Below are 12806 nucleotides of genomic sequence, written 5' to 3'. Positions count from 1 at the left end.
GATTTTGGTGAGAGCCTTCTTCCTGGCTGCGTGTGTGCCCTCCTGTGGCAGAGGGGAACACCGAGCTCTCACGTACCTCATGAAGACACTTGTTCCATCATAGGATCCTACCCTCCTGGGGAACTCATCTAACTGATTATTCACACACACTCCAAACGTCATCACGCCGGAGCTAGGACTGCAACACAGGAATTTGTTGCAGAACAGTAGCAAAGTTTTGTCCAGCACTAAGTAGCACTAAATAGCATCCCGCAAAAGGCTCACTGGAGCATATCAGACTGAGACTCTGAGCATTTCCACTTGATTGTAGTTTTCCATTTTTTAAAAAGAGGCCAACCTGAAAAAATTGTTTGTCGAAGTTTAATTTCTTTTATCCGAATAATTTTCCAATGTTTGGGGTAGAGCCATTATTTCCAAAGCATACATAATTTCCTTTTTATAGATTTTTCATTTGAAAAATAGAAGCTATTTCTACAATGATTAATATAGAAATAGGCTCTCATACATTACAATGCACCTACCTGATGACTGTGAACTGTGAACTAAACAGGGCTGCTTGCTCCTCTCTGTACATCCACGTGACTATTCATAGGTGTCAACCTTAGCACTTTCTACTCTAGAAATAAAACTTTAACACTTGCCCTTTTAGTAAATAAGTGATGGTAACAGGTTTGTTCATATTGTTTTTAGCTCTAATGCCAATAGCCAATATTTTGGCAGATGTCTGTTAGATAATATAAAATCTACAGAAGAGATAACAGAGATTCAATGGTAAAAGAGAATAAATGAGCTAAAGGGTACGTGAATTAAGGCTAATAATGACAAATTACAGAAAAATAATTCTCAGTTCATGATGAATACTAGGACTTGCTTTACTTAGGCCCTGAAGGCAAAATTGTAAAAGTCGCATCTAGCTTTCTGGTAGTGAAGGGAGACATCCTGAGCTTACTACCCATGCTATTGCATAGCACCCACTCTCGGAAGGAGTCTGAGTGATGTTTAATGCCTGCTGTTGCAATCATTAAATTTTTATAACTTTCTCTTCAAACTTATGCTTCTTCAATGAAGTCCAATGATAATACTGGTATAAATGAGCAGAGGGGATACAAAAACATGTGTGTCTATCATCCATGCTGTCCTGTACTCTGTGACTTTCTAAGTATATGAGTATGTGTTGTCTTTAGTGGGGAAGAGGCTTACAGTCTCAAGAGTCTACACTTTTTTCCTTACTAAAATTTGCTTTGTAAAAAAGCAAAGAATACAATGCCATTTTAAGAGGCATCATCATTTTTTATGTTTTCAAACTTCAGTTACCTTACTATATTAGACAATATCTTACTAAGAAAATTACAACATATACAAAAAGGATGTCCGCACAGCAGGCGGCAGTTTTACCCACTATGGCACAGTGCCAGCCCCACTCTATACAATTTAGAGATGGAAAATATTTATGGAGTCAGTTAATTAAATTCCGTCTTTTGCACAAGAGGAAAGGATTTTAGAATGACTCAGGATCAAAAATTTACTACTAAAAATTGAAGCTGAAATCAACTATGAGTTTTGGAGGTAGAAGTGCCACTTAATGTTCTCCCTAGAAAATACCTTTGGTAAGAATTGAAATTCAGTATAGAATTTGAGTATTTCCACTCTTGGTGATTAAAGGTTATAAGATAAGATGCTGGCTACAAGTGAGGATCAATAGGACTACCAGGGCAGAAAATAAATAAAGAGAAATGAGTGAACACTAACTGCACTGAAATTGTGTCTGCTCCTATCATGCATCTGCAGTTGTGCTCACAAAGAAGTGAGTGAAAGGGTAAAGACCTAGATAGTTGGCAAAAGTATTGAATAGGGCAGAACTCTACTATCTCTGGGCTCTAAGAATATGATCTGAGAGGCTCTTATTGTTACACACAGTGCCTCACTGAAGCAGCCAATGGCACAGCATGCATTCAAGGCGTCAGCATTAGGATCACCTGACATCACAGGGAAATGATGTATTCGTAAAACTGGCTTTTCTAAACAACAAGACCTAGAATAAACAGAATCTTTGAATCCCGGAGTTTTCTAGATGATGGAATTTAGCAGATTTCATTGAAATCTTGTTGAAGTATTCTGCCATATACTTAGGTACTCACAGAAGTAAATGGCTAGTTTAGAAATTATTAGGTAGCAAAGTATGTGCAACAATATTTGCTGTAGGGTAATGATATAAGATACATAAATGTATAAATGAAAAAAACAATGATAGCTGCCCCAAAGAAAACTTGTATAAGGGTAGGTGGAGACATGAAAGAGGAATATGACATATTCAGGGACTCAGAGGAGATTGGATTGAAGATGTAATATTTTAGATCTAAGGAGGAATAGGTGTTTGCTAAGTAAGAAGGGAGAAAAGATATTTGAGGCAGTGAAAGAAGTGATGTGGTGGGGACATCCTAGTTCAAAGAACAGGTGGAATTCCAATGAATACGTTGTGCAGAGGTTCAAGGAATGCTGAGGACAAGGTGAAGCTGGAGAGAATAATCACAGCCAAAGACCTTTAAAGAGCACACTCATGGGGTAGGTTTTCACACTTTGGGTGGTGGAAAGCCATTGAGCAGTTGTAAGGATCGTAAGGAAGAGGGTGATTCTATCAAATTTGTTGTCAGAAAGCCACATTCTGCATAGTGCACGGAAAAAAAAAAAAGATTAGAGAAGAACAAGAAGGGATGTAGAAAATACAACTGGAGTTTACTTGACTTTGGAATAGGGAAAATGGAGTGGGACAGATTACAAAAGTCTTCATAAATACGAAAGAAGTAAATTCAACTTGCTGATGACACATTTGTTACTAACAGAAATGAAAGTATGGAATGAAGAGTCCATCCTTAATTTTTAGCTTCTATACCAGATTCAGAACACATTCAGAGCTGTGGAGCAATGCTTAAAGAAATATATGGGGGCTGGCGCCACGGCTCATAGGCTAATCCTCCACCTGTGGTGCTGGCACACCGGGTTCTAGTCCCGGTCGGGGCGCTGGATTCTGTCCTGGTTGCTTCTCTTCCAGACCAGCTCTCTGCTGTGGCCTGGGAGTGCAGTAGAGGATGGCGCAAGTGCTTGGGCCCTGCACCCATGGGAGACCAGGATAAATACTTGGCTCCTGGTTTCGGATCAGTGGTGCACTGGCCGCAGCGGCCATTAGGGGGTGAACCAATGGAAAAGGAAGACCTTTCTCTCTGTCTCTCTCTCTCTCACTGTCCACTCTGCCTGTCCACAAATATATATATATATATATATATATATATATATATATGGGAAGGTTGAGTGTTTAATATTTGGCATACAAGTGGACTTACAGATATATTTCAATGTAACTATATGTATTGATTTGTTAATTTGCTATATAAATTCTGGGGTATTGGAGAAGTTGAGGATGAAACAATGAATCTGTAATTCATTAGCATATATAGTAACTGAAATTGTGGATGCAAATGAAATTATGTAAAATTCAATGTCAGGTCATGAGAAACTACATAAATAATGACTGTTTGGAAAAGGAGAAACCTACAAACAAGAGAAGAAAATAGAAAAAAAACAACAGTGTGAACATGAAAGTATCTTAATTAATTTATTCATAGTACTAGTCATTATTGTTGCTACTGTTATTTGAAATGCTATTGAAAAAAGTATGTTATTATGTAGAAGCCAAAGACATAGAGAAGGGAAATCAAGAGAGAGTGATTTCAACAAGGATCAGAGAAGAATGCTTCAAAAATAGATGGTCAGCATTGTTGAATGCAACTTGCATGTGGACAAGTAAGATAGCAGACATTCCATGTCAAGTGGCAGGAGTCAGAACCAACAAAGACCACATACTATACGTGTAAACACTGAGAGTTCTAAAACAAGCTAATGGACTCAGCAATGTGTTTTATTTTCATAAGAAAAATATACATTTTTCAGTATATTTTTCAATATACATATCAAAACCATGTATTTCACATGAATAAAAAAAGAAAGAACAAAATTGAAATTAATTATTACTGTGAACGATGGACATTTTGTTTAAGTGCTAGTTTTTATACATAATAAAGACATATATGAATCACAAAGTCTGTACTTATGTGAAGATTTTCTTGCTTTCATTTTGGTAAAATCAGTAAATGTGTTTCCATAAAGTTCTTCCTATAACTCGTATTCTATTAACAGTAATACTATATTAGGTCATATTTCTTGAATCATGATCAATCTGTTTTGTAGTTAATTTCAATTTTGGAAAAACTTTAGTATCCTATAAGATTATCAATGAAACTCTTAAAGCAATATATTTATGTAGAAGTGAATCTTAAATTTATATAATGTATTCAAATTTTGTAATTGATTTCATATATAAAAACAATTCATTCTTAACTATGCAAAATGCCATAAACTAAATTTGTGGCATTGTCCAGATCTAGCACATAATATTTGATTTGAACTATCTTTTCAAGCAATATCTAAATACATTTGCTTAACTTCACACACATGTATATATTTCAGTGTCATATGAATTATTCAATAAAGCAAAATATTGTTCAGCTGCTTCCTGCAAATATTTCAAATACATTAATTTGTGGGGACTTCTGTAATCATAAACTGAAAAATGAATAAAGATTACTCAAAATAAGAGGGAGATAAAATATTTGTGAAATAAATGCTAAGGTGCAAGTTGGAAGGAAGGACATGGAAAATCATTTTTCTCACCTAACACTTAAGCTGCTTGAATCCTCTGAACCATATGGTGAAGAATAATATGATGCTGGCAACTATGCAAAACATAATAGTCCGCTTCTGTATTCTGATGTATTCCATTCCATTTGGAGAAGATAGGGCTGACCAATACATCAGTGATGAGGGTGGGCATTTAGGATTTTGCTTTTCTTCTGCTGGTTTGTTGAGTTTTGAATGAGAGAATGATTTACATTTCCTTTAAAGCATGTACTTTTAGCTAATGTAATTATGATGTTAGATTCTCTGTAGCGAGCCCCACCCAGTCCAGGAAGGGCATCGCAATCTGAGGACTTAGACTGTCCTATAGAGGTAGCAACTGAGGCATTTGGGATTCATTCGCTAGAATGATGGAGATGAAAACCAGGTGTGAAGTGTGACCGGATTACTGCATTGGAAGGGAGTAGAACTTAAAGCTGAAAGGAGGTGGTTCCAGGGATATGTGCTTTAAGAAAATATAGACTTTAAATTTTAAAAGTGTAAAGTACACTCAATCAGAGTGACTACGTGCTGGCTCCCACAATTAATTTACTAGTTAGTTGTGATGCCTGTCAAATATTGATATTAATTCCTACCATTCACGTGTGCCCCCATAAAAGTAGGAATCAGAAGAAAATGTTTTAAGTGGCGTAGTTTGCCAATGTTCCGTTCTCTAAATTACAAATCTATTAGCTTATTTTGTGAAAGTTTATGACTTTCAGTTAACCTGTCTGTCCCCAAACCAACATAAATATCCAGCACATGGCCATTAACATAAAACATTTATGGCCAGTGTCAGGAAGCTCTGATTAATTTTTATCATCTATAGTAAATCAATGTGTAATGTTGGCTAAGTGATTTCTAGGTTTAATTCTTAAAGTAGAAATGCAATCAATCATGATCTATGCATTGACTGCTCATGCATCTAGTGCAGACACAAAATTTAGAAGAAACCATTGCACAAGCGGTCAGACAATGCTATTAGTGTTTTTAAAAAGAATGTAAATGGGTTTTAGACACTTTTGCCAATGAAGGAGTAGTAAACAAAAGCACACATTGAACAAAAATACTGATAAATAGGCAAAATCCAAACACATAGTAGGCCCTGATTGTGGGGTAGAATTGGAATCTGCTATGGGATTTTCCGTACTTACATATTTAACTGGATAATCTCAAAATTTGCAAGAATTTTCAAAATTTGTAATTTTTGGAGAAATTTATCATTAAATATCCCTAATTTCCTTATTTAAATTATACAAATTAATGTTCTGATTTAACACTATTTTCAAGAAATTTATAAGTGCCAACAAATGAAGTTGTTTTCTGTTTAAAGAATATTGACTTATTTAGGCAAAATGTGGATAACAGGATTATATTTTGCTAGTAATTAAAGAATGATAGTATTTTTAAAGTGATATAATCACATACCATTATTAAAAACATCTGAGTTCCATATCACTGATATAACAAATCCTGAAGAACCTAATGCAATGTAGAACCACGCATCAAAATAATGAATGCTTTGTACAAACTAAGTATGGTGACGGGATGACTTTGCATAAATATTTACACTTAGATATTGTCATTTAATATTATAAAATAGCACTCATTATATGATATCATACTAAAATCATTTCTAAATTTGCAGACCTGATAATGTGAATAATATAAAAACAGTTTCTAGAGCATACTTGATGATATAAAACAGCTTCTTGGATTTTGTAGAGAAATAAAGAATATACACATGGAGAACTCCTGTAACACCAGGCATTTCCCTACCTTCTTTGCTTACACCATGCACTAACTCTGTGAGTTAGTGGTATTTCCTTAATTTTATAGGAAGAACTGAATGTCAGAAAGGATTTTCCAATTTCACAATTGAATGAAATTTAGAATGAAAATCCAAGATTTTTCGATCTCTATTACAGTAACTCATCTTACTCTGCAAAAGCAGAAGTGATGACAGAGTTAGCAAAATGGCATTTTATTACTTTCTCCAGACCCTTAAAAGCTCATTTGATTTACTTGAGAGCAATCTGTTTTTTCTTTTTCTCTTTCTTGTAGTCATAGGAATTTTATCAGAAGTCTATAAAGTGACTATATTATTGTGCTCAACCATATAAACATTGAAATTTTAAGTAGTGAACACCAAAGCATTTTTTTAACTTTTATCTAAAGAGTTTACACAACTTTCCTAGGCTACTTCAGGGCTTAAACTATGTAAGTTTCATCAAACCTCATTTTTGAAGGTATTAAACTGCCCTCTCTTTTATATGATGCTGTGTAAGAGCAGTTAGTATGTATAATATATAGTTAATATGTCTATATATAACACAAATGATAATTAGCATGTATTCAATACATATAAGTATTTTGCATGAAATGTCTCAATTAGTCATGTATTGCTGTTCCTATTTTATCAATTAGGAAATAAAACCTTGTGGTTTTGCTAGGTAATATTCTATTAAGTTGATTCTAAAAACTATAGCAACTGTCTGCAATATTCAAAGGGAGTGAAAATGATTTAGAAAATTTGCATTTAGTTGAGTAGCATGTAAGTACTTTAATCTCTGTTTCCCTCAAGTTTCTTATCATTTACACATGATGAATAATAACACATATGTGGACATGGGATCTACATTGATATATCCACGGCATACCCTGTACATTGACTGTCAAGCTCCCATGAGGTGCTCTGTCTTATGTGAATTGATTTTCTAGATATGAACTCTTTCTAAATTTGTATTGGTAAATTCCCTAATATTCTCTAAAGGTAAGATTTAGGATTCATATTTTAACAATAACTTTTCTAAAATCTGTATCAGTAAACCATTTTGATGAGAACCCATAGTTTTCAAGTCAACTCAACATTTCAACTGCTGATTTTAGCACCGTGGGGACTTCATTTAGGAAGATTTGTTCTAACTCTAAAACATACGAATTTTTTCTGAATGTATCTTTCTCACTAACAATGTTACAAACTTATACTTCATTGTGTGCAGTAAGGTTTACAGTTGTGCTGCTGATAGCATTTGTACCTAGAGGAGTGTTCGTTTAAAATGCCCCATTTGTTGTATGCATTGTGTGGGAAGCCTCAGCCTACTAGGCTAGGCATACCCTCACCCAAATTAACAAATTAATGAGTTAATGTGTAAGAAACTCCAGCTGAAATAACATTGTCAAATAATTTACATTGTCTTCTCACATGCTTTTTTAAAAAATTTCTTCTCTCTTGTGAATATTCTGAAGAGTTGGGGGCATGAGTCCTTCGTATTGTATACCACAGCATTATGTAGACCAGCAAGTGGCAGAGGTCCAGGAACGGTGAATTACAAACCCAATACACAACCACTGCTGAGCCAGGGGGAGGTGACACCTGCAAGTACTGTGCAGTGTCCTAAGATGCAAAGGATCCTCAGAAGGCTATTTTTCTGCCTACACATTAAGTGAATGTACCTCCCCATCCCACCCCAGATACTTTCAGATATCTCGAAGAGGTCAAGTGATTCCTGTAGGTCCTCCTAGGGCTTCAAATTTCACTGAAACTAGACTTTCAGAAAGAGATGCAGTCAAGCCACGGACCAATAATTTTAATTAAATATTGAGCATTATTTTTCATGCTGACCATGTACTAGCTTCTTTGAGCAAGTTAAGGACTAATTTTATTATAACTATACTTACATAAAACACTACTCATTACTTCCTTAGAGTATAAATTATCTTCTACAGTAGCCATTGCCATCAGAATCTTTAGTCTCTACCCCCACTTTTCCCTCTCTCCCTCCTTTTCTTACCAGAGATCATGCCCTGTCCTCTCTGAGCCACACACACACACACACACACACACACACACACATAAGCACTGTATTCCCCACCTTGTAAATTCACCTTCATGCTGTAATTGAAAGCTAATGGAACACATGAAGATACTGTCTGTCCTAGAGCCTCAGTTTCTACATCCTTGTGGAAGGTGAATCTAGTCCTCTGGATCCTTGAACTTTACCTATTCCATTCCATATACATTTTCCCGAAAAGTTCCGTGTTTCTGCTTGCAGTCTCTAATAACTATCTTTCCAAAATCTCAAGTTCAATTATCCTTTCTCTAAAGTCTACCTACTGCCCTTTCATTTTTTTTTTTTTTTTTTTTTTTTTTTGGCCAGGCAGAGTTAGACAGTGAGAGAGAGAGACAGAGAGAGAGTTATAGTTAGTGAGAGAGAGACAGAGAGAAAGGTCTTCCTTCCGTTGGTTCACTCCCCTAAAGGCCGCCACGGCCGGCGTTGCACCCATCCGAAGTCAGGAGCCAGGTGCTTCCTCCTGGTTTCCCATGCGGATGCAGGGACCCAAGCACTTGGGCCATCTTCCACTGCCCTCCTGGGCTACAGCAGAGAGCTGGACTAGTCCCAACCGGGACTAGAACCTGGGGTGCTGGCGCCGCGGGTGGAGGATTAGCCTAGTGAGCCATGGTGCCGGCCCCTGCCCTTTCATCTTGTATAGCTTGGTCTCTCTACAGTAGTTACCCAGCAACAACTTGGATTTCACGATTCAAATGTGATGTATTGTCACAGCCTCTGTATACTCATTTTCTTTACTCCTTGTCCTAGATTTGTTTTTATTTTATTTGGTATTTGTCAATGGTGTCTGCCGTAGAGCATATAATACAACATGGAAATCATTCATTGGACAATACCTTTAACTTTTTCTTGCCACTTTCTCCACATTGTACATACTGAGTTATGTAGCAAAGCAGGTTAAGTTAAAATATTTGCATATTTATTTAACACCTGCTGAGCTGAACATCTTGAGAAAATTACCTAAGGGAGTGTGAGGATGTGGAAAGTTTCCTATCACAGCTAAGCACTCCTGGACTTCTGCTCAGGAGAGGAAATGAGAGCGGCCACCTTCAGTGCTGAAGGAGTAGCGAGCGAAAAGCAACCGTGTCTCAGAGGAGGTGAAGCAGTGAGAGGAGAATCTGCACAATGAGGCGAATCAGAAAGTGTAGTAAACACAGCATAACACAGCTGCAGCCTCTGACGCTTCCCCATCACTGTCCTGTATCTTAAGCAAGGTTTAAATGTCTGGCTGCTGTGTGTCATGGAATAAACAGTAACTTGAGGTCCCTGATGTCCTCGAGTCTGTCACACTGGCACCAGCTCCAGGTTTCAGAAATCTGGAAACACAGAACAAAGATTTGCACAGTCGTATCCTGTCTTTTTAATGTATGCCCAATTATGCTGCAGTTACCTTGAAACATGAAAAGTTGAAATCTGTATCAACAAGTGGGTTTACATATGGGAATGACCGCCTGAAGCCAAGTTTGTCTAATACTGTACATTAGCAGGCCTTGGAGACCCTTCTGCCTAGGATCTGTCTTATTTAAGGCTTATTGGGCCTAGAGTTGTATCAGTTATATCATTTCAAAAATGAATTTCTTTCTATACTAATTCAAAATGTCATTTAAGAAAAAATTTGACAAAGATACCTACTATGATTACAGGCTATTTCATTAGCAAACTAAGGAAAATTTTCCTAATGTATTTATGAAACTTTGTAGCCTAATACTTTATTAAACTTCAAGATAATTAATTAAGATTCAAGAGAGTCATTTTAATGGGAAGGAGAAAATTAAAAAAAAATATTAAGAATGAATTAGTATGCTTCTTAGAGATGTAATCATATACAAGGATTTAATTTAAAATATATAGAGGGACAGATGTTTGCTTAGTGGTTATAACACTTTGGATATCTGCATCCCTTATCCGAGTGTCTGAATTTGTGTCCCAGTTACACTCTCATTTCAGTTTCCTGCTAATGCACACACAGCTGGGAGGCAGTGGGCTCAAAGAGTTGGGTCCCTGCCACTCAAACTGGATACCTGCATTGGGTTCCAGACTCCTGGCTTTTACCTGGACCAGCGCCAGGTTTTGCAACCATCCGGGGAGTGAACCAGTAGATGGGAAACATCTCTCAGTCTGTCTGCCTCTTGCATCTTTCCATTCTTCAAATAACTGAATAAATAAATATTTAAAAATCAAATAGCTTTTCCTAAGCTCCTTCTTAGTGCCTTTGCCTTTTTTCCTTTGGGTGGGTTTTAGGAGGTTATTAGCATTCCTTTCAAAGGCAAAGAAGGAATAAGCCTATCATTTTACATAGTGAATGAAAGAAAGATTGCTGAAGGAGTTCACCAGATGTGAACTTGAAAGTGGAATGTCTAAAAAATAAATTTCATATCTTCTTCAAAGTTCAAATGTAAGTATCTAGGAGTTAAAACATTTCTAGGATTCCAAACACGTCCAATAGCATGGCACTGCACTTAATCTTAGTATTCAGAGGGAGATGGAGTCCACCAGAGCCGTCACAGTCTCGGTTGTGTTTCCATGAGCACCAGGGCTTCAGCAGCACTGATTTCCATATTCATTGCTATTCTGAATTATCTTGAAAGCATCCCTCTATGAAACAGGATGAATGGCCTTCTGGATGTAGTGTTGAGTGTTGACTTTGGGAACTTTAGTTTCTGCAGAAATATTTCTCTTGGTATAAAGACAGATCTTCCTGAGGCAGCTGTTTGTTCACATAAGGGTAGAGCTTTAACACACACACACACACACAGTTAACTTATTATGTGCATCGCAGGGGAAATCTAGTTACCATATCAGTTCTTTTGTTTTGTCTTGTTTTGTTTTGTTTTGTTTTAATAAATGAAAAAGAAGGATGGTGCCTTCCAGACATCACCACTTTTTTAGTCACTTAAGGTTGAAATATGCCTTACTACATTAGTCCTGGTCTCAAAGTGGTATTGCAAGGTTGATTTTGTAGAAACATCAATACTCTTGGATTTATTTTGAGTGTAAACAACTTCACCTATGGACCTGTTTCTTTGGTACTAAGATCTTCACATACATTGACTAGAATCAGGAATGAGCAGATATTGACTACAACTCTGGAATTAACATAACCTATTTCCGCATTTAGAAAAGGCTGCTAGGAAAATCAGAAGGCAACATTGTTCCAGCCATGCTCTTGTCACATCCTAATTCTGTTTCATTGTTTCCTTTAGCATGGATAAAGGAGGGAGGAGTAGAGCCCTTAGCATCCGGCTCAGGTTATTACTTAGAGGTTAAATAGATTCACAGACTTAAAAAATCTTATTTACTTATTTGAAAGAGGAAGAAACAGACAGAAAGGCAGAGCTCCCATCTGCTGGTTTACTCCCCCGTGACCCCCAGTGACTAAGGACTAGTTAGGAGTAGAAGTCAGTCTAGGTCTCCCACATGCATGGCAGGAACACAACTTACTGAGCCATCACTACTGCCTTTTATTGCCTGCATTAGCAGAGACCTGGCATCAGGAGCAGTCAAGACCCAAACTCAGGCACCTGATATAACAGACTCCACCTGTTGGCTGAATACCTTTCCCTCATTGTCTTCTCAATTTCAGAAAAAGCAGACAGACGGTGCTGGTGTTCTGGCACAGTGGGTTAAAGCCCCAGCCTGCAGCATCGGCATCCCATATAGGCACTGGTTTTTAGTCCTGGCTGCTCCACTTCCCATCCAGCTCTGTTCTGTGGCCTGGAAGGCAGTGGAAAATGGCCCAAGTCCTCAGGCCCCTGCACTCGCGTGGGAGACCTGGAAGAAACTCCTGGCTACTGGCTTTGGATTGGTTCAGCTCTGGCCGTTGCGGTCATTTGGAGAGTGAACCAGCGGATGGAAGACCTCTCTCTCTCTCTGCTCTACCTTTCTGTGACTCTGTCTTTCAAATAAATAAAATGATTCTTTAAAAAAAAAAAAAAGAAAAAAAGCTGACAGGCAAGAGAGGTGCCCTGATGATGAACCACCTGAAGGACTAGGAGATTGAACATAAATTTGGGTTAATAATAGGATCTTAGCTATATAAAAGTAGGTGACTGCAATTATTCTAATGTTCCTTTTGGTTTTTCGTGGGAAAAGAGGAGCTGAGGTATAACCAAAATGACACATGGCAAAGCAACGATAAAAACTCTTGATATTATTCTGGTCATCAGTATCCCAGGATGGCAGGATCTCATGTGTGGCATGTGCCAATGTCTTTGTTGTGAGTACCAC

Source organism: Oryctolagus cuniculus, chromosome 10, assembly GCF_051225735.1.
Source record: "Oryctolagus cuniculus isolate XC-2025 breed Fujian yellow rabbit chromosome 10, ASM5122573v1, whole genome shotgun sequence".
Lineage (NCBI taxonomy): Eukaryota > Metazoa > Chordata > Mammalia > Lagomorpha > Leporidae > Oryctolagus > Oryctolagus cuniculus.
This window is presented reverse-complemented; position numbering follows the sequence as displayed.